The 21,012-nt window shown below is 40.3% G+C and overlaps 4 non-coding genes across 4 annotated transcripts; all 4 read left to right on the top strand.

Moving 5' to 3' along the window:
- Positions 1-6,075: 6,075 nt before the first annotated feature.
- On the top strand, positions 6,076-6,235 carry LOC147557742 (U1 spliceosomal RNA). The gene has a single exon (XR_015235526.1). It is a non-coding gene; the product is annotated as a U1 spliceosomal RNA (small nuclear RNA).
- Positions 6,236-6,699: 464 nt separating this feature from the next.
- LOC147557741 (U2 spliceosomal RNA) lies at positions 6,700-6,897 on the top strand. The gene has a single exon (XR_015235546.1). It is a non-coding gene; the product is annotated as a U2 spliceosomal RNA (small nuclear RNA).
- An 11,446-nt stretch (positions 6,898-18,343) lies between these two features.
- LOC147557740 (U1 spliceosomal RNA) lies at positions 18,344-18,503 on the top strand. The gene has a single exon (XR_015235525.1). It is a non-coding gene; the product is annotated as a U1 spliceosomal RNA (small nuclear RNA).
- A 495-nt stretch (positions 18,504-18,998) lies between these two features.
- On the top strand, positions 18,999-19,196 carry LOC147557739 (U2 spliceosomal RNA). The gene has a single exon (XR_015235545.1). It is a non-coding gene; the product is annotated as a U2 spliceosomal RNA (small nuclear RNA).
- Positions 19,197-21,012: the final 1,816 nt, after the last annotated feature.

The raw sequence follows: 21,012 nt of genomic DNA, 5'->3' as shown, positions 1-21,012 counted from the left end.
GCACTTTAGGTCTTGATTACTAGTGAAGGCATTTTTAGCGTTTGTATGGTTTGGTCGACTTAGATTTTATTTCTATTAACTTTTGAAAATCTACCGGATAAACATTTTTTAGTCCATATCATATTTAGACCCTTCTGCATTTTTGAGATTTTCGAATTTTGTGGGTATATTCACTGCAAACCCTCACGAGACGAAACTCGTCCTCTAGGGTAACCTAGAGGTTTAACGGCTTGTGTTTCCCTACGAAAGTGGTGAATTAGGTTTAGTTTTATTTTTCTGTTTTGCTCGAGGACTAGCAAAATCTAAGTTTGGGGATGTTTGATGAGACATGAAAATGTCCCATCTGAGTCTCTTAATTTGGACAAGTTAGTCTATCTAGGGCAAGCTACTCTCATGAATTATCTCTTTTTCTACTCAGGTACCTTTTTCAGAGTTATATGTGCAAAACGGATAAAAGTCGGAAAAACGCAGACGAGGGGTATTTTGGTCATTTGTTGATTCTGATATCGAGATTAGTGCTCGGATGGAAAGTAGAGACCAAGACGAACCCGTAGGCGAAAACGAAAGTCAAATCGGAGTCCGGATGAGCAAATTAGAGCAAGTCAAAGTTCGGGTCAAAATAGGTGGACCATGAGTCAAAGCCTCTGCTGACGTCATCATGACGTCAGCATCATCACCTTCATCACCAATTATTCAGCTTAAAACCGAGACTTCCCATTTTTTGGGAGTTTCCATTTTTTTCTTAGCCGACTCCATCAAAAACCGACTTCAACGATTCAAAAGAAGAAAAAGGAAATAATGAGAAGAGAAAGGAATGTTTCACAAACCGAGATTTAGAGAGATAATCTCTCGGCTAAACCGAAATGGATAGAAGATATTCAGAGAGAGAGAAGATGAAATCTTTCTCTTAACAGTAGAAAGAGAGAGCTGTGTTGATGAAGACTTTCCTAACCGAGGAGATCAATGAAGGAAAGTTTTTAAATGTTTAGAAAGAGAGAATGAAAACCGACAAGGAGATAGTTGGGTTTATTATTTTCTTACCATGTTCAAAGATTTGAGAGAGAGGGAGTCGGCCATGGAATATAAAAAAACAGAGAAGAACAACTGATGGTGTATCTCGGCTGGGGAGCAGAGTTCTTCATACTTCTCCCTCTTTTCTCTTGAGCTTCATTACATATATTATAGAAAGAGAGAGAGGAGAAACAGAAACCATCATTCATCATCTCTCGCCCATTGATGTTATAGCCGAGAGCTAGAGAGAGAGAGAGAAATCTTCAAGTTTCTGTTTTTCTTTTCTTCTTCTTCTTTTAATTCCTCTCTTAGTGAGAAAGAGAGAGTTAGATAGAAAGAGTTGAGAGAGAGAGAGAGATATTGTAGAGAGAGAAAGATTGAATCAAATTTATAAACTTCATTATCATCTTCTTCTTCTTCTTTCTTTATCATCACTCGGTTATAATTATTAGAGAGAGTTTCTGTATTAATTAGAGAGAGAAAGAGAGAAGTTTGGAAAGATAAATAAAGAGAAAACAGAGAAGGAGAAGAAAAACCAGGGAAGGAAAATTATTTTCTCACCTGGAAATCGTTTCCGGGAAGATGAGAAAATAATTTTCTCTAAGGGTCTGTTTGGCAGAATTTTGGGAAAACAGAAGGAAAATCTTTCCCTAAGGCCCTGTTTGGTTCTGAAATAGTGAAAAAGTTAAGTTTTCTTCTCCCTCTCTTTACTTTATTTTCCAATTTCTTTTATTTAATGTCCATGAGTAATTAATTCTCTATCTAGGGTTTTAGATGAAGTTTCAATAATTATTCTAATGATTAATTTATTACAGTTTTTATTATTTTAACGATAATATCTTCCGGGTTTTTAGACCATCCATGGACTGAAAATCTGAGTTATACAAAGAACAATCGAATTAGACCAAATTAAATTGTCGTTAGAACTGATTATATGGATGAATTCAGAAAACCTAGACTCTCTCCCATTTGACTTCTCCCCATTTGAGTTTCACCTTTTTAATCGTTTTAATATTTTATTTATTTATTTATTTTCAAAACCAAAACCAAAATCAATTTCAAAACCGAGTTACTTCCAAGGTTTAGAATAGGTTTCACTTAGTCTCTGAGGAACGAACCGGTCTTACCGGAAAAATTACAACTTGACACCCGTGCACTTGCGGGTGTAGACCTATTTAGGGTAACCTTTCTAGGCCCATCAATAGTAAGAGATAGACAATGAGGAATTGAGAGATAGACGAAGAGAAGAAGAGGGAGATGGTGCGAGACAACGGGAAAAAGAGAGAGAGAGAGATAAAAAGAAGATGAAGATTAGGGGGGCAATGTTTGATTAAGTCAATTTTTGGACTAAAAAAATATATGCTCCCGAGTTAATATTTACTGACTAAAATCTTTATTCCGTCTTGAAGGGAATCAATTCGAAGTCACCTTCGCCCTGATTCCCTTCAAGGGAGTTCGACATGAACACAATAGTCTGTCTAATAACATATATCTTGAAAGCTTAACCTCTGAAATAACCTTTGCAATAGCCTTTGAAAAATATCTATTGATTACTTCCATTTTCCATGAAACGTTTGTGTGATCTATTAAATCTGAAACTAGTATATGTTTCTAGGAAGTTGCTCAATAATATGGGGTTTGAAGTTTGGTGTTGTCGGAATCCACAGATCTAAAGTAATTTTCAGAGGCGAACCGTCCCCAACTTGCCAGCAACATTGACCTCTGAATTTATCTTTTACCTCCATAAGTGCATTCCATAGTGGAGTAGCACTATCTTTTTTCTTTGCATTCTAGAATGTAACCGTATTGTAATACTTAGCAGTGAAAATCTTATCCCCAAGTAGCATTAGGCTGGACTAACAGCCTAGTTTAGCCACAATAGACTGATTGACTTTAGATAAATGCCTGATACCCATACCACATAGTGTTTCTTGTTTTTTGGGAATTTCTCAGGGGAGGAAGTGCATTTTACGTTCATTTTCATCTTGGTCCCACAAAAAAAATTCTTCTCCAACTTCTTCAACTGGTTTAATGTGCATTGGTTTAATGTGCCTTGAGATAGTAACGACAGCCCCATGAAGTAAGGCATATTGGGTTCAATGCCCCCTTAATCAGAGTTGTACGACCTGTCTAGGAGACAAACTTTCTCTTCTAATCTGCTATGAATTTCTGTACCAAAAATTCATGAGATTGAATCTGCAAATTAGGCTCCGGGATTAGGGCCCTCAGATACTTCTCACCGTCTTCCATAGGTGGGCCCTGTAGCAGATTACTGAACAAATCCCTTAGCTCTGAAGGCATTCCGGAGCTGAAATATAGAGAGGATTTAGAGAAATTAACAGTTGGCTTGAGACGCACGTATAGACTATCAAGAGTATTGCCTCTAGCTTTTCTAAGGAGCCCCCCCCCCCCCCCCCCCCATGATAAGTTAGTCATCTGCACATAAGAAGTGGGAAACTTGTAGTGCTCTACTGTCGACTTGATACCCATTTAATAGTGCACCTCTTTCATATTTTTCTGTGAGAAGTGATAGAGATTGAGAGATCAATATAAAGAGATAGGGAGATAACGGACAACCCTGACGTAAACCTCTTGAGGATGCAAACTTGCCATATTTTTTTCCATTAACTAATACACTATAAGTAGGGATTGAAACACAACTTAGAATTAGGTTGAGGAGATTACCCGAAATACTGATCCAACATAAAACCTTTTGCATGAAAATATAAAAGAATACATTCTCACCCCATCGATTATAGGAGAGCAATTGACCATAGATACCCTTAACTAAGGAGTATGAATCAAACGGGGTGGACTCAAATTGGAGTAGGGTACTGATGCTAAGGCAGCCGTTGGGTTGAAGTCACCAGGATTCAATAGAGTAGTCCACAATGGCAGCTTACCATGCCCCTCCATGATCCATCCACTGCATTTTGCAGTACAGAGAAGGAACCGTTAAATAATGTGAATGTCAAAATTACCCCTTTAATATATCATGTGAATTCAATTATCTTGAACCATATATCAAAATTTGATTGTGGAAAACAAATAATACTAGGGAAAAATACTCTATAGCCCTTCCACTTCTACATTAGAAAGTAAGTTGGTTAGTAACATTAGCACACCATATTTGATATGCTAACAACACTACTCTGCCCTTTCCAATCATCTCAAATATGCAAAAAAAAAATGTAAGTTCAAACCCTTAAATGATAGATAAAAGTTTTTGTCATTATGTCCTTACATTATACTGTTCTTGGTGTCTATTATTAATAATATCCAAAATCTTGAAAAAATGCAATGAAATATCTTAAATTTTAATTTAAAACCCTAATACAAGGGTAGTCAAAATTTCCATGTATACTTCTCATCATCAAACCAAAGAATAATTATTCCACCAAGAACTAGTTGAGAAAGTGGAAACAAGTTCTTCCAAATGAATGGAGAAGAAGGTGAAAAAACAAAACTAGATATCTCTCTCCGCCCGTTGGATCTCTCCGACATAGACGATTTCATGGTGTGGGCGACCAATGATCGGGTTTCACACTTTTTCCGATGGGAAACATACACATCTAAAGAAGATGCATTAGATTTCATCAAGAATATAGTAATCCCTCATAGTTGGTTCAAAGCAATTTGTTTAGAAAACAGAGCTATTGGTGCAATTTCGGTGACACCCAACCAAGGCGAAGAATAAGATAGATGCAGAGGTGAGATTGGTTATGTTATAGCATCAAAATATTGGGGTAAAGGAATTGCAACTTTAGCTGTGAAAATGGTTTTGGATTGAGTTTTCAAAGATTGGTCTCATTTAGAGAGAGTTGAAGCTCTTGTTGATGTTGAAAATTTGGGTTCACAAAAGGTTTTAGAGAAAGTTGGGTTTATTAAAGAAGGTGTTCTTAGGAATTATGTTATTCTCAAGGGAACAACTAGGGACATGGTTGTATATAGTTTTCTACCAAGTTAGGTTCATCAAAAAAGTTAGGTTACCATCCTTTATTTTTGGGTTTTATTTTGTATTTGATTCATCTTCCTTTGGAGTGTAAAATTCTTACTTTGTTTTGGATCTCTGTAGCTGGATATGGTGTGTCTATCTCAATTCCCATACATATATTTATTTGTGAATTTGTGGGGTTTTATTACATCCTTAGAAATGTTTTAAATTTTAAAACCCAGGAACCTGGGAGGAAAAAGAAGTCGAAAATCCAAGTCTTAGCCCAGAGGGAGGGAAATGGGGTGAGATTTAGAGAGAGAAAATCCATTTAGAAGTAGAGAGTTAACGGTAACATTTTAGTCAGTCTTGACCATTTCAACTGCTGGTCAACTTCGACTTTTCATGCCTCCAATCACTATTGTAGTTTAAGCTACTTGTCAAGGGATAAAGTTTCAACTATGCTTTAACTCCGTGCCGCACTTGTCTTAGGCTCCTCTCTAAGCACAAGTCTAAGCCTTCCCACTTATATGCCTAAGTAACCTTGACTATTAGGCTAGCTCCAACACTAATGCTCCAAGAAAGGTAAGCTTCAAAATATGCAAACACTTAAGAGAACTTGATCTTTATTGATAAGAACTCAAAGTATACAAGAAGGCTTTTGGGCACAACTCCCAAGTCACTAACTTAGAACCTCTATTGCTACAAGTTTGGCTAAGATTTAATCACATGTAACCTATCTAATGGCTTGGAATTGTGTGGATCCTTCCATGGAGATCTCTAGAACTCCTTAGAGCATCCTTAGAATACTCTCAAGACTCCTCAAAATATCTCCAAGCTCCTCCAAAGTACTCCTTGGGCTGGGCCAAAGAATGTGCCGGAGTGATAGCTCCAACTAGGTGCAATGCAGCCTGGCCCATGCTTGCTGTTTAGCTAAGTGTGGTCATTGTTTGGCAAAGGAAGTTGCTGTTCCGGCCCAAGCAAGCTGCTGTTTGGTGCTCTTAACGTGTGGGTTGTGACATACTGCTCAACATCTAATATTTTTTTTAGTAATATAGTCCCACATCGTCAAAGTGATAAAGATAGCATACATCATAGCCATACAAAACAAGTGTGTTGAGGTACCTTGAAACATACTTACCTGGACGGGGTCAATGGTTGATCAAGAAGGACCATGGCCTAGGTTAGTGACCTCCATTGCACTTAGGAGGGGCACTCGCCTAAGATCTACCCAAGTGGTGGAGTCTACGTCATAATTTGTGATAGAGGGGGTACGCGTTCGCGCGGCCCCTGCCAATTTAATCTTAATCATTTTAGGGTTTTAATTCATAGTTTGAAATGGTGAAGCAGCTGGTTCTCTTTCTGAATTTCAATATAGATGGGATATAGTCATACTTGATCAAAGTCATACATAAGTTGCATATGTAGAGAAAACTGTCTATGAATCAGTTCATTTTCTTATATGAGAAAAGTTGTTTCGTCTTTGAAATCGAGTCATTTCCTTGTGTACTTGAAGAAGTTGTTCAGGCAGTTCTAATCTGAGGTTGTCTATCCACATCTTTCCAGTAAAGAGCAACAATCCATACTAAGAGGAAGTCATGTTTGGAAATTAATCAAGTCGATCAATGAAGGCATTCAAGACATAATAACAAATGATCAGTCTAGCGTTGGTTGAAATAGTCCCACACAGATGAGTTTTGAATGAGCATGGGAGTTGGTAAGTATTATAAAATCATATTAGATGCAATGAATAAATCATACCTTTCTCGGCCTTTTGGCTAAGATCAAGTGTAGTATCTGTTCTTATCAGTTTAATATCTGATATGTGGTCCATTGGATCACACGATATTAAATTAATTTTTTTCATGGGGGAGAGTCCACCACAGTAGCTTGCTATTGGGGCTCTCACGTGTTGCCTTTGCTTTGCACTATTGCATTGGCCTGGCACACTCCCTACCAGTACTCAATTGCCAATGTTTTATTTTTCTGTTTTAGACTGTTGGTGCTATTTTATCATCTCAAATTTGACTCAATTCCTTCACTGGAAACTGGAAGGGGTCGAGCCATTAATGAGTAGTAGTGTGTGCCTGTAGAATTCAGTCCAAGATGTAAGAGTATAAACCAGTGTTTTACCGTTTTCGCAAACCTAATTCCAAGTAAGATTGTAGAGGCAAAAAGAGACATCCGGTAGTGATAGATATAAAAACACAAGGACTACTCTCGTTTACATTTCCAATGGAATGACTAAAGAAGTGATGTAAACTGGAATTTTATACGGAAAAACCAATATTATTTTCTGAATAGCCTATATCCATATGGAAGTGATGTTCAGGCGCTCTACCAGTCCGTCAAAGAATTGGTAAATATATATCAATCAACTAGAATGTCAATCTTGTGTTTTTATATCTATCACTACCGGATGTCTCTTTTTGCCTCTACAATCTTACTTGGAATTAGGTTTGTGGAAACGGTAAAACACTGGTTTATACTCTTACATCGCTCTACCAGTCCGTCAAAGAATTGGTAAATATATATCAATCAACTAGAATGTCAATCTTGTAAGTAATGAAACCATTGAGCATTCTCTCTTGCACTGCACATTAACTAAAAAGATATGGTTTTACTTATTATGTCCACAAATATACTAGTATTGTTATCTGAATTGCTAACTTCATTCATAGACCCCCTTACGTATGATAATAGCAGTAATACAATACTGACTAAATTCACTACCATTTTATGTTTCATTTGGAAATCCAGATGTCACTGATGTTTCCAACATACGATAACATCAACCGATCAAGTTATAGATGAAATACTTGCATTTCTATCATTAATAAACAAAGCTCGCAAAGCCAATACCGAAGACAACTAGAGTAAATGGTCGCCTTCTGCTTATTCGTATCTCCAAGTTAATAGGACTCAATCTTCTTATTCATGGTCGCCAAACTAAATTCATTGTAGCAAGAACTGTTAACTACCAGGCAAAACCAAGCGAAGAAAGTGCAATTAAAGCAATATTACGTGGCATCAAATAGGAGGCAGACAAAACATATAAATTCACTAACATAGAGAGTGACAACTTGAATATCATTGATCATATCGACAACTAAGAAGATAAAGCAGCTAAGTACGCATTTCAACGACATTGGATCCTCTCGTATTTAAAGGGCGAGCTACGTTCAAACAGTTAAATTAGCTAAATGACCAAGAACTCATCAGGAGGACAAAATATGAAATTGGTTCCCGACTTCGCGTTGTTATTTCTCAGATGTAATAATACTTTAAGTAATTAGGCCAGAGGGAGGGAAACGGGGTGAGATTTAGAGAGAGAGAATCCATTTAGAAGTAGAGAGTTAAAGGTAACATTTTAGTCAGTCTTGACCATTTCAACTGCTGGTCAACTTCGACTTTGAAGGATTTATCCGTTCGGTCTGAAGGAGATGTCCTTCCGAAGGAGTGTCCTTCGACCAAGGTGGCAATGCGATCAATTTGTCAGTTAGGATAACGATGACCACACGTAAAGATCATCCAGTCCGGTCCAATTAGGGGTCGTAATGCTTTGCTAGAAGCCAACTACGATCATCGGATCAAGGAGTTGATTCGAGGCTAACATAGACCGGATCCTACAACGGGTTACACATAAGAGTGGTAACTTGATTGGAGAGATTTGACTAGACGGGAACTGGCTAAAGTTGGATGGGATTCAACTGGAAAGGCCGAAAGGGTCCGAATGGAGATTCGGGACAAGATAGAAAAGAGGCTCTTTGGGCCGGCCATGAGATGGCCGACCAGAGTAAGTGGGCCGGCCATATAAGGCCCATAGTGGGCTGCCCTGGCCGGCCACACTTAAGGGGATTATCAAAATACCCCAAAAAGGGTATTTTGGTAATTATCTTTTCTGTGACCCAGAAAATAGAAAACCTAATCTGAATGAGATTCTAATTAGGGTTTGTCTATATAATTGGGTCAGTTGAGAACAGAAAAGGTGTGGATTTTTCTCTAAGGAAAAATATACAGCTCTCTCTCTCTCTGAATATACAGCTATTGGAGAGAGAGGAATATAGAGAAAAAGTTCCCATTCTATCAATCTAGTCAAGAAGAAGAGTTCTTCTCAACCTTCTACTAAGTCCTAGCAGTCTGAAAGGAAGGGAGATCAAGTCTATTCACTCGGTGTCTCAAGTAGAGGAGCTACAGTTGGAGCTCTCGATCTTTGCATGCGATTGGAATGGTTCGAGGGAAAAACGCGTTAAGGTATTTATCCCTCTCTAGTTCATTGATTAGTTTATGCATATAGGTCCTGGGCAATCTAGTGTTAAACATGAGATGTTTGAGATTCCGCTTACAACACTAGGTAGTGTATAGGATACACCAAAACCCTACAGTGGCATCACGAGCCGGTTGCATGAAACTATCTCTGACTAGTCGAATTAGATTCGAGCTTGATTGATTAGATTATTTTATGTTTAAATAGGGATTTAGACATAGAATTGATTAGTTTAAATTAGATTTAGACTTAATCTGATAGAAAATTGAAAGAGTTTCAATGGGAAGACTTTAAAATTTGGTGTTTTTGAAAAGAGTTTTCAAAATAAAATTTTAAAGCAGATGGTTTTTTGAAAAGAGTTTTCAAATTGCTGATTTTTGGATGAAGAGTTCATCAAAAACAGCAAAAAGTTGGAATTTTTGAGAAATTTGGAAGAAAATTGGGTGCTGTCCAGAGACCGGACTGGCCAGGACGCGTCCCAGGACGCGTCTGGCCAGTCGCGGACGCGTCCCAGTCCTTCCCGGACTGGGAATCCGAGAGCGTCTCGGATTAGGACGCGTCCGAGAGTTTCTCGGACAGAAGACGCGTCCGAGAGCGTCTCGGACTGGGAGTCCGAGAGCGTCTCGGACAGGGATCCCGAAGGATCCGCGTCCAGCACCTGAGGTCGCGTCTTCCAGACGCGACCACAGAGACAAGTCCGGACGCGTCTCGGATTGAGAATCCGGACGCGACCAGGACAGACCTTCTATATAGCGTCTGGGACGCGTCTGGTGAGACCAGAAGCTACCTCGGACTGGGAGTCCGAGGAGCACAGACTTGGGCAGGGCGTCTGGGACGCGTCTGCTAGGCTGGAAGCGTCTGGCCTAGGGCCAGAACGCGACCACCCGAGGGACATGGCACGGTCTGGAACGTGACAGTCCGGGTCTGACCTTGGTTCAGACCTTGACCGAGACTTGACTGGGTCAAGTCAAAGGGTCCCTTGACCAAGTTTGACTTAAGTCTTTGGAGTTAGACTCGGGTCTTTTGGGCCTTGACTTAAGTGGGAGGTTACTTTCTTCTGCCAACTTTGACCATATTTTTTCCGAAAGCGACCCGGGCCCACCAAAGCCCGAATCGGAGTTTTTCAAAACGATTTCAAAAATCTTTTAAGATAAAACCAAACGAGCCATTAGTGGGACTTAAGGCACGTTAGACATAGAGATGTCGGTAGTATCTCCCGAATAGCTATCTAGAACATAGCAAACCTAGATTCGACCTGAGTAAGCGAATCTCATACATACTTGGGTGTTTTATGAATGTCATATTATTATGTGTGTATGGATGTGAATGCGGGTTCTAGTATGGCCATAGAATTGTTCTATCTTGTTTTTAAGCACGGATGGGTGCCCGTTGTAATTAATTTAATTTCAAGTTTTATACGATCTGCGAATCGTTGAGTCTTGTAATTAGAGTTTAAGGGTACAATTGAGTCCATCGAAGAGCCAAAGGATGAGATCGTGGTTCGAGTGGGAGAATTCAATGGATGTTCGAGGATGGAGATTCAGGCGAACGGAGGTTAAACAAGCGAAGAACCTAAGAAGATTAGATCTTTTAGGTTAGGGGCCATACTAGGATCATATCTGCTTGATTTATTTTCTCGCGCGCATTTACTTATTTACGTTTTGTGTGGTGTATGATTATGTTAGAGTTCACAGTAATGCATGCAAACAAAAACGTAAGAGTCCCCAAAAAGAATTTTGAGTAATGCCTACCCAGATTAAGACACCTGTTGCGCCCTTGTTCATCGATGGTGGGTCATGCCAAAGCAGGGTGCCATCTTTTACCTCGGGACAATACGGGTAGACCTATGAAGAGGTCTACATGTCTAAATGGTTATTCTCAACGAGTCAGCAAAAGAGTTTTGGATTTCGAGGCAAAAGGATGAATTTAACACATAAGTGTTATTCATCAACCAAGAGTCATATGAGATATGATCAGTAAGGAGTTACTCACCCAGGAGGGTGAAGTTAAGGGCAGTGCCAAAGTACGCTTAGCTTCACAGGAATGGGGTCTTGGAATCGTATTATTCATAGGGGGACGTTTTTTCGTTGAATAATATGGCAAAAAGTGTTTTTGCGTAAACATTGAATGTAGTACTTAGCAAAATCCTTATTTTGTTTCTGTAGAGTAGAGATGGCAAATAGGATTAGTTCACGTTTAGATAGAGATCTATACGACTTTCTAGATTGGGAAGAAGATCAGAGAAGAGTTCTCGATGCTTCAAAGAAATAAAGCGTAATAGAGCTACCAGAAAGGGAAGTGGAAGTCGGTGCCTATGTTATAGAGGTCAATTTGGCAGATATGGCTGACTCTCCCTCATGGGTATATGATACCGGATGTGGAGCTCATATAATTTCAGAATTAGATGAGCTCAAGGAGGTCAGGTATCTGACAAAGAGCGAGATGGTTCTACGAGTCGCAAACAAGGCAAGAGTTGCTGCTGTGGCTGTAGGAACTTTCGAGCTCAGTTTAGAGACTGGGTTGATATTAGTGCTACGTAATTGCTATTACGTACCGACTATATCGAGGAACATCATCTCTGCGTCGGTGTTAGACAAAGAGGGATATCACGCTATAATAAAGGACAAGAGTTGTTCTTTATACAAGGGTGAGATGTTCTACACCAGTGCTAAGCTGCGTAATGGTCTTTATGTTGTGAACATAGAAGACGAAATCCTGAACATAGACACGAAACGGATTCGTACTCATGATTCTAACCAAAGTTATCTCTGGCATTGTCGTTTGGGTCACATTAACATGAAACGCATGCAGAAGCTTCATGCAGATGGACTTCTGGGATCGTGTGATTTGGAATCGTACGATACATGTGAGCCATGCTTAGTGGGCAAGATGACAAGATCGTCCTTCAAGGGGAAAGGAGATCGGGTGAGTGAACCCTTAGGACTGATACATACGGATGTATGCGGACCTATGAGTACACTTGCAAGAGGTAACTATGGCTACTTCATTACGTTCACTGATGACTTCACTAGATATGGTTACGTGTATCTAATGAGGCATAAGTCGGAATCGTTTGAAGTGTTCAAACAATTCCAGAATGAAGTGGAGAATCAGCTTGGCAAGAAAATAAAAGCCATTCGATCGGATCGAGGTGGTGAGTATTTGAGTCAAGAGTTTGAGGATCATCTTCGGAGTTGTGGAATAGTTTCACAACTCACTCCTCCAGGAACACCTCAGATGAACGGTGTGTCCGAGAGGAGGAATCGAACATTGATGGACATGGTTCGATCGATGATGAACTTAGCCGATCTTCCTAACACTTTCTGGGGGTATGCTCTAGAAACGGCTGCTTTCACACTTAACCGAGCTCCGTCAAAAGCTGTAGAAAAGACGCCACATGAGATGTGGACTGGAAAGGTTCCAAAGTTGTCTTTTCTCAAAGTCTGGGGTTGCGATGTTTATGTAAAGCGTTTACAAGGAGATAAACTAGCACCAAGATCAGACAAGTGTCTCTTCGTCGGTTATCCGAAAGAGACAAAGGGGTATTACTTCTACAACCCGTCAGAGAACAAAGTGTTTGTTGCTCGTGATGGTGTCTTCCTTGAAAAGGAGTTCCTTTCCAAGAAGACAAGTGGGAGAAATATAGAGATCGAAGAGGTTCGATCTGAGCAACAAACTGGCACCGTTGCAACGATGTCAGAAGTCGCGATTCCTAACTATTATGAGCCGATAGAAGAGGAAAGAGGGGATGAGATGGTAGATCTCGGAGATCCTCCCGCGCAAAGCGAATGTGATTCGCAGGAGAACCCTCAAGGAGTTGAGAGTGTCTCACCTGTTGTTCAAGCCCCGCGTACGTCCGCAAGGCTGATTGAGTTGTCTCAACGACAAGAGTTGTTGTTGGTAGAGGATAACGAACCCAGCACCTACGAAGAAGCTATGACGAGCCCAGACTCCGAAAAATGGCTGGGAGCCATGAAATCCGAAATGGAATCCATGTCTGAGAATCAAGTTTGGAACTTGGTTGATTTGCCCGATGGAGTAAAACCCATAGGATGCAAATGGATTTTCAAGATGAAAACAGACAAGGATGGAAACGTGAGCGTTTTCAAAGCTAGACTGGTGGCAAAAGGTTACAGACAAGTCCAGGGTATAGACTACGAAGAAACCTTTTCCCCTGTCGCGATGCTTAAGTCCATTAGGATTATTCTAGCAATTGCAGCTCATTATGATTATGAGATTTGGCAAATGGATGTCAAAACCGCCTTCCTGAACGGTAAACTGGAAGAGGATGTGTACATGACACAGCCTGAGGGTTTTGAGGATTCCGGGAATGCTGGAAAGGTTTGCAAGCTTCAAAGGTCCATCTACGGGTTGAAGCAAGCAAGTCGGAGCTGGAATCTTCGATTCGACGAGAAAATCAAAGAGTTTGGTTTTCTGAAGAATGAAGAGGAATCTTGTGTATACAAGAAGGTTAGTGGGAGCAACCTAGTTTTCTTGGTCCTGTATGTGGATGACATACTGATCGTTGGAAATGACATTCCTATGCTTGACTCCGTGAAAGAGTGGCTTAGGAAGTGTTTTTCAATGAAAGACCTAGGAGATGCAGAATACATATTGGGCATCAAGATCTATAGAGATAGATCGAGGAGGATGATTGGACTTAGTCAAGAGACTTATATAGATAAGGTTCTTGGGAGGTTCAAGATGGAAGACTCTAAGAGAGGATTCCTACCCATGACACATGGTACGACGCTTAGCAAGACTCAGTGTCCCCGAGATCCTGATGAGCTAGCACACATGAAGAAGGTGCCTTATGCTTCGGCAATAGGATCTATCATGTACGCCATGGTCTGCACTCGCCCAGACGTCTCATATGCTTTGAGTATGTGTAGTCGTTACCAATCTAATCCAGGGGAGAAACACTGGACCGCAGCCAAAAATATCCTGAAGTACTTGAGAAGGACTAAGGATCACTTCTTGGTGTATGGCGGGAAAGACGAACTAATCGTGGAAGGCCATGTGGATGCGAGCTTCCAAACGGACAGAGATGATTTCCGATCGCAGTCGGGTTATGTCTTTTGTCTAAACGGAGGAGCAGTAAGCTGGAAGAGCTCAAAGCAGACTACTGTAGCAGACTCTACCACAGAAGCAGAATACCTTGCCGCTTCGGAAGCAGCGAAGGAAGGAGTTTGAATAAAGAAGTTTATCTCCGAACTTGGTGTAGTTCCTAGCATAGAAAATGGGGTTACTCTGTATTGTGACAACAATGGAGCTATCGCCCAGGCTAAGGAACCAAGGGCGCACCAGAAATCCAAACATATCCTAAGGAAGTACCACGTGATTAGGGAAATCACTGAGCGAAAGGATGTGGTCATTTGCAAACTCGATACGGACGACAACGTTGCCGATCCGTTAACTAAACCACTGCCTCAGCCCAAGTATGAGAGTCATAGAAGGGGCATAGGTATAAAGCGCATCGATGAATGGCTTTAGGTTGTAATTGGATTAATGAAAAGGGGTTTTCATGTAATCAATTAGCTACATTCAATAAAAAGAAATAAAGGAGTTTATTTCTGTCGTTAAATAATGGTTTAGTGTATAATGACGGTCCAAAATAATGAGGAATTCCAGGTAGGTTTATCAGATACGTGATCTGGTAAATGGAACTCTACTAAGTGAACGTGGAATAGATTCATTATTGAGTCCCTAGTCCAGGTCATTGCATGGACAACAATGACTCAAGAAGACTAGCATGGGAATTGACTGATAGCGCAGTTCCATGGGCTATAGGAATATGGTATTTAAGTCAATTACATGGATGTAGATTGGGGAATCTACATTGGATTAACCCAAAGATGAGAGTTTTTTCAATAAGTTGAAAAAGGCGTCACAAACTCTCATAGGCAAGATTGGAGAGATTCCGTAAACATGAGTGCCCCACTCATCTTATGTAAGGAATGTCGAGCTTTGGTACTGTCAAACGCCGCGCCGTAAAAGGAGGTTATAAAGGCAGCATACTGGGGGAGACAGGATAGACATGAAGTTAAGTGGGAGTACAAGACTGGATGATATCCTCCTATTAAGTTAGGAATAAGTATCTCCGGGCCACTTGAGGATAAGCAACTGTGAAATGTGTGGCCGCACTCAAATGGATTAAGAGTTAATCATTTGAATTGACAGTTGTTCTCTGGATCAAGAAAGTCTGAAACGTGTGACGTATCAGATGGGATACTAAGCGACATGGGAATCGAGCATTGCACTTGTTCTAAGTACAAGTGGGAGACTGAAGGATTTATCCGTTCGGTCTGAAGGAGATGTCCTTCCGAAGGAGTGTCCTTCGACCAAGGTGGCAATGCGATCAATTTGTCAGTTAGGATAACGATGACCACACGTAAAGATCATCCAGTCCGGTCCAATTAGGGGTCGTAATGCTTTGCTAGAAGCCAACTACGATCATCGGATCAAGGAGTTGATTCGAGGCTAACATAGACCGGATCCTACAACGGGTTACACATAAGAGTGGTAACTTGATCGGAGAGATTTGACTAGACGGGAACTGGCTAAAGTTGGATGGGATTCAACTGGAAAGGCCGAAAGGGTCCGAATGGAGATTCGGGACAAGATAGAAAAGAGGCTCTTTGGGCCGGCCATGAGATGGCCGACCAGAGTAAGTGGGCCGGCCATATAAGGCCCATAGTGGGCTGCCCTGGCCGGCCACACTTAAGGGGATTATCAAAATACCCCAAAAAGGGTATTTTGGTAATTATCTTTTCTGTGACCCAGAAAATAGAAAACCTAATCTGAATGAGATTCTAATTAGGGTTTGTCTATATAATTGGGTCAGTTGAGAACAGAAAAGGTGTGGATTTTTCTCTAAGGAAAAATATACAGCTCTCTCTCTCTCTCTGAATATACAGCTATTGGAGAGAGAGGAATATAGAGAAAAAGTTCCCATTCTATCAATCTAGTCAAGAAGAAGAGTTCTTCTCAACCTTCTACTAAGTCCTAGCAGTCTGAAAGGAAGGGAGATCAAGTCTATTCACTCGGTGTCTCAAGTAGAGGAGCTACAGTTGGAGCTCTCGATCTTTGCATGCGATTGGAATGGTTCGAGGGAAAAACGCGTTAAGGTATTTATCCCTCTCTAGTTCATTGATTAGTTTATGCATATAGGTCCTGGGCAATCTAGTGTTAAACATGAGATGTTTGAGATTCCGCTTACAACACTAGGTAGTGTATAGGATACACCAAAACCCTACAGACTTTTCATGCCTCCAATCACTATTGTAGTTTAAGCTACTTGTCAAGGGATAAAGTTTCAACTATGCTTTAACTCCGTGCCGCACTTGTCTTAGGCTCCTCTCTAAGCACAAGTCTAAGCCTTCCCCCTTATATTAACCTTAGACTATTATCCAAGCTCCAACACTAATGCTCCAAGAAAGGTAAGCTTCAAAATATGCAAACACTAGAAAACTTGTCTTTATTGATAGGGTTATTTCCCTAATGGCCCCCTACTTTGTGACCAGCTTCCCGCCTGGCCCCCCACTTTACGAGAAATACCCATATGGCCCCATTCCGTTATAACACCGTTACTCTCTCTCTCTCTTCCATTTCTTTTCTCTCTCCTCCAACATGTTTTCTCTCTCTGCCACCTCGTTAAAACCAGCCACATCATCGTCTTCACCGGCAGGGTCGCCGTCCGACCAAATTTCCGGCCGGCGACCTTCAAACTTTTTTTTTTTTTTTTCTCTCTCTCTCTAAAAAAAACAATTTTTTTTTTAAAATTATCTCCTCTCTCTCTAAACTCCGGCGAAGGGGGTTTCCCTTTGCCGGAGCTAGGTCTGTTCATCACGAACAGACCAGATTAGGGTCTGTTCATCGCGAAGGGAAACCCCCTTCACCGGAGTTTAGAGAGAGAGAGAGAGAAAAAAAATTTGAAGGTCGCCGACCGGAAATTTGGCCGGCCAACGACCCTGCCGGTGAAGACGATGATGTGGCTGGTTTTAACGAGGTGGCAGAGAGAGAAAACATGCTGGAGGAGAGAGAAAATAAATGGAAGAGAGTAACGGCGTTATAACGGAAGTGGGCCATATGGGTATTTCTCGTAAAGTGGGGGGTCAGGCGGGAAGCTGGTCACAAAGTAGGGGGCCATTAGTTGAAATAACCCTTATTGATAAGAACTCAAAGTATACAAGAAGGCTTTTGGGCACAACTCCCAAGTAACTCAACTTAGAACCTCTATGGCTACAATTTTGGGTAAGATTTAATCACATGTAACCTATCTAATGGCTTGGAATTGTGTGGATCCTTCCATGGTGATCTCTAGAACTCCTTAGAGTACTCTCAAGACTCCTCAAAATATCTCCAAGCTCCTCCAAAATACTCCTTGAGTTGGGCCAAAGAATGTGCCAAAGTGATAGCTCCAACTAGGTGTTAGAAAAATTGTCTTTGATACACAATTTAAGAGGGCTGGAGATTAGAGGCTTGAAACATGTACTAGGTACACTTTTCTTAAAGCATTATTTGCCCCCTCTCGATCGAGATTACGTGAAGGTTACGAGGAAAATTGCTTCCCAAGATATGACAAGCCTTTGTGAAACTACACCAAGTAACTTGTGGAGATTTCACTTAAGGAGCATTAGAACACATTGAAGATGGAAAAGGATATTCCGACGTAGTTTCTACATGGTTTTCCATTACATGAAATGTGTTTAGAGAAAACATTATTTATAGAAAACAAAAAGACTCTTTTCAAGTAGAAAAATCTTTTCACAAAGAGAGATATCTCCCCAAATAATATATCAAAACTCAAAAGATATCTATTAGACATAAATTTTAAATTCAAATATCATAAAACTAATTTCTGATTTTAGATGATAATTGTACAAAATTCTAACACTAGGTGCAATGCAGCCTGGCCCATGCTTGCTGTTTGGCTAAGTCTGGTTGTTGTTTGGCAAAGGAAGCTGCTGTCCCGGGGCCAAGCAAGCTGCTGTTTGGTGCTCCAAACGTGTGGGTTGTGACATACTACTCAACATCTAACATTTTTTTAGTATTATAGTCCCACATCGTCAAAGTGGTAAAGATAGCTATACAACATAGCCATACAAAAGAAGTGTGTTGAGGTACCTTAAAACATACTTACCTGGACGGGGTCAATGGTTGATCAAGAAGGACCATGGCCTAGGTTAGTGACCTCCATTGCACTTAGGAGGGGCACTCGCCTAAGATCTACCCAAGTGGTGGAGTCTACGTCATAATTTGTGATAGAGGGGGTACGCGTTCGCGCGGCCCCTGCCAACTTCATCTTAATTTTTTCGAGTGTTGTTTATAGTTTGAAATGGTGAAGCAGCTGCTTCTATCTCTGAATTTCAATATAGATGGGAATTAGTCATCCTTGATCGAAGTGTACAAAAGTTGTATATGTAGAGAAAACTGTCAATGAATCAATTCATTTCCTTATACGAGAAAAGTTGTTTCATCTTTGAAATCGAGTCACTTCCTTGTGTACTTGAAGTTGTTTCACGCAGTTCTAATCGCTCCCAATGTTGTAGTTCTTCACGATTTAACGGAACTGAGGTTGTCTATCCATATCTTTCCAGTCAAGAGAAACAATCTATACTAAGAGGAAGTCATGTTTGGAAATTAATCAAGTCGATCAATGAAGGCATTCAAGACATAATAACAAATGATCAGTCTAGCGTTGTTTGGAATAGTCCCACACAGATGAGTTTGAATGAGCATGGGAGTTGGTAACTGTTATAAAATCATATTAGATACAATGAAGAAAGCATACCTTTCTCGGCCTTTTGGCTAAGATCAAGTGTAGTATCTGTTCTTATCAGTTTAATATCTGATATGTGGTCCATCGGATCACACGATATTAAATTAATTTTTTTCATGGGGGAGAGTCCACCACAGTAGCTTGCTATTGGGGCTCTCATGTGTCGCCTTTGCTTTGCACTATTGCATTGGCCTGGCACACTCCCTACCAATACTCAATTGCCAATGTTTTGTTTTTCTGTTTTGGACTGTTGGTGTTTTTTTTATCATCTCAAATTTGACTCAATGCCTTTACTGGAAACTTGACCGGGTCGAGCCACTGATTAGTGTGGTGCCTGTAGAATTCAGTCCAAGATCTAAGAGCATACACCAGTGTTTTACCGTTTCCACAAACCTAATTCCAAGAAAGATTGTGGACAAACCTAATTCCAAGGAAGATTGTCGAGGCAAAAAAAAGACATCTGATAACTTCACAGTTAACTCGATGTATCAACCCCTAACTATTGTTCCACTCTCTAGTTATCCGCAGGATGTAGAGTGGAATTTGTTGGAATCGACTTTCCAGCAGGAGCTTTTTTTGTCCTTTTGACAAGGTTCCCTTTGTCGAAACAACTCAAATAACGTACCGTTCGTCTCGTCGAGGGCTTGAATTTCAAGCTTTGGTTTGCTCAAAACCGATTCCGTATGAATAAGATATTAATTTTCGAAGTTTGGGTTTAAATATGGAAATATGTGAAATATTTAAGGAAAGTCCCATATCGGGTAAGTTAAAGGAATATGTAGGGTTTATAATAAGTTGCTCTCCATACTATAGTATGAATGAAATAAAGGTCCAACGATTTGCGTGGTTGGCACCACGCAAACCGCGCACGCGTGTGGGCGAATGGGCGTTTAGGGCGCTTTAGAGGCGCCCACACGCACTTTGCACGTGCGCATCGTCGCTAGGAGCATAGAAGCCTTTATTTTTATTTTAATACCAAAGGCAATCCGACGGACAAGATAAAATCTACATCCGACGGACCAGATTAAACCCGTGGATCAGTACCTCCTTTCTTCAAGAGGGTTGTGACTTTTCCCCCCAAATGTGAGGGTTGTGACTTTTCCCTCCAAATGTGACTGTTAACAAACAGTCACCTCTCACCTTTAAATAAGCCATGAAACCTGACTTCAAGATTCACTTCGAATTAAGAGAGTTTAAGGCATTCAAGAGTTTTCAATACTTACTGACGTTCGAAAGAGTTTTCAGATCCAAGTACCTCCGATCCGAAAAGGTAATCCGTTGTATCCTGGGAGACAAATCGCCTATACGGTTGGTACAATAAACAGGGCGAATTATTGTCTTAAGGAAAGAGATCACTCGCCTCGGTTCTAAATAATATAATTTCTGTTCTTTATCCTCTTTCTTATTTTGTTACTTAAAGATACAATTTGTATCTGAAATTTAAAAATAGAGTACTAACCTTTTGTTTTTTATTTAAGGAATTTTAGTTAAAATACTGACTGTTTATCTCTGAAAAAGTTTCAGAAGGATATTATCATTGTTGAAAAAAACAAGACGATAATATAGTATACAAATTGAACAACAGAATTTGATACGGAAAACCAATACTATTTTCTGAATACCTATATCTATATGGAAGTGATGTTCAGGCGCTCTACTAGATAGACCCTACATATGATAATAACAGTAATACAATACTGACTAAATTCACTACCATTTAAAGTTTCATTTGGAAATCCAGATGGCAATGATGTTTCCAACATACGACAACATCAACCGATCAAGTTGTAAATGAAATATTTGCAATTCTATCATTAATAAACAAAGCTCGCAAAGCCGATACCGAAGACAACCAGAGTAAATGGTCGCCTTCTGCTTATCTGTATCTCCAAGTTAATAGGACTGAATTTTCTTATTCATGGTCACCAAACTAAATTTATTGTAGCAAGAACTGTTAACTACCAGGCAAAACCAAGCGAAGAAAGTGCAATTAAAGCAATATTACGGGGCATCAAATAGGAG

The sequence above is a fragment of the Eschscholzia californica genome, unplaced genomic scaffold (genome assembly GCF_041429995.1).
Source record: "Eschscholzia californica isolate CP2 unplaced genomic scaffold, dmEscCali1.0.p SCAF_2, whole genome shotgun sequence".
NCBI lineage: Eukaryota > Viridiplantae > Streptophyta > Magnoliopsida > Ranunculales > Papaveraceae > Eschscholzia > Eschscholzia californica.
Note: the sequence above shows the minus strand (reverse complement) of the source record. Positions and strands in the feature narration are given on the sequence as shown.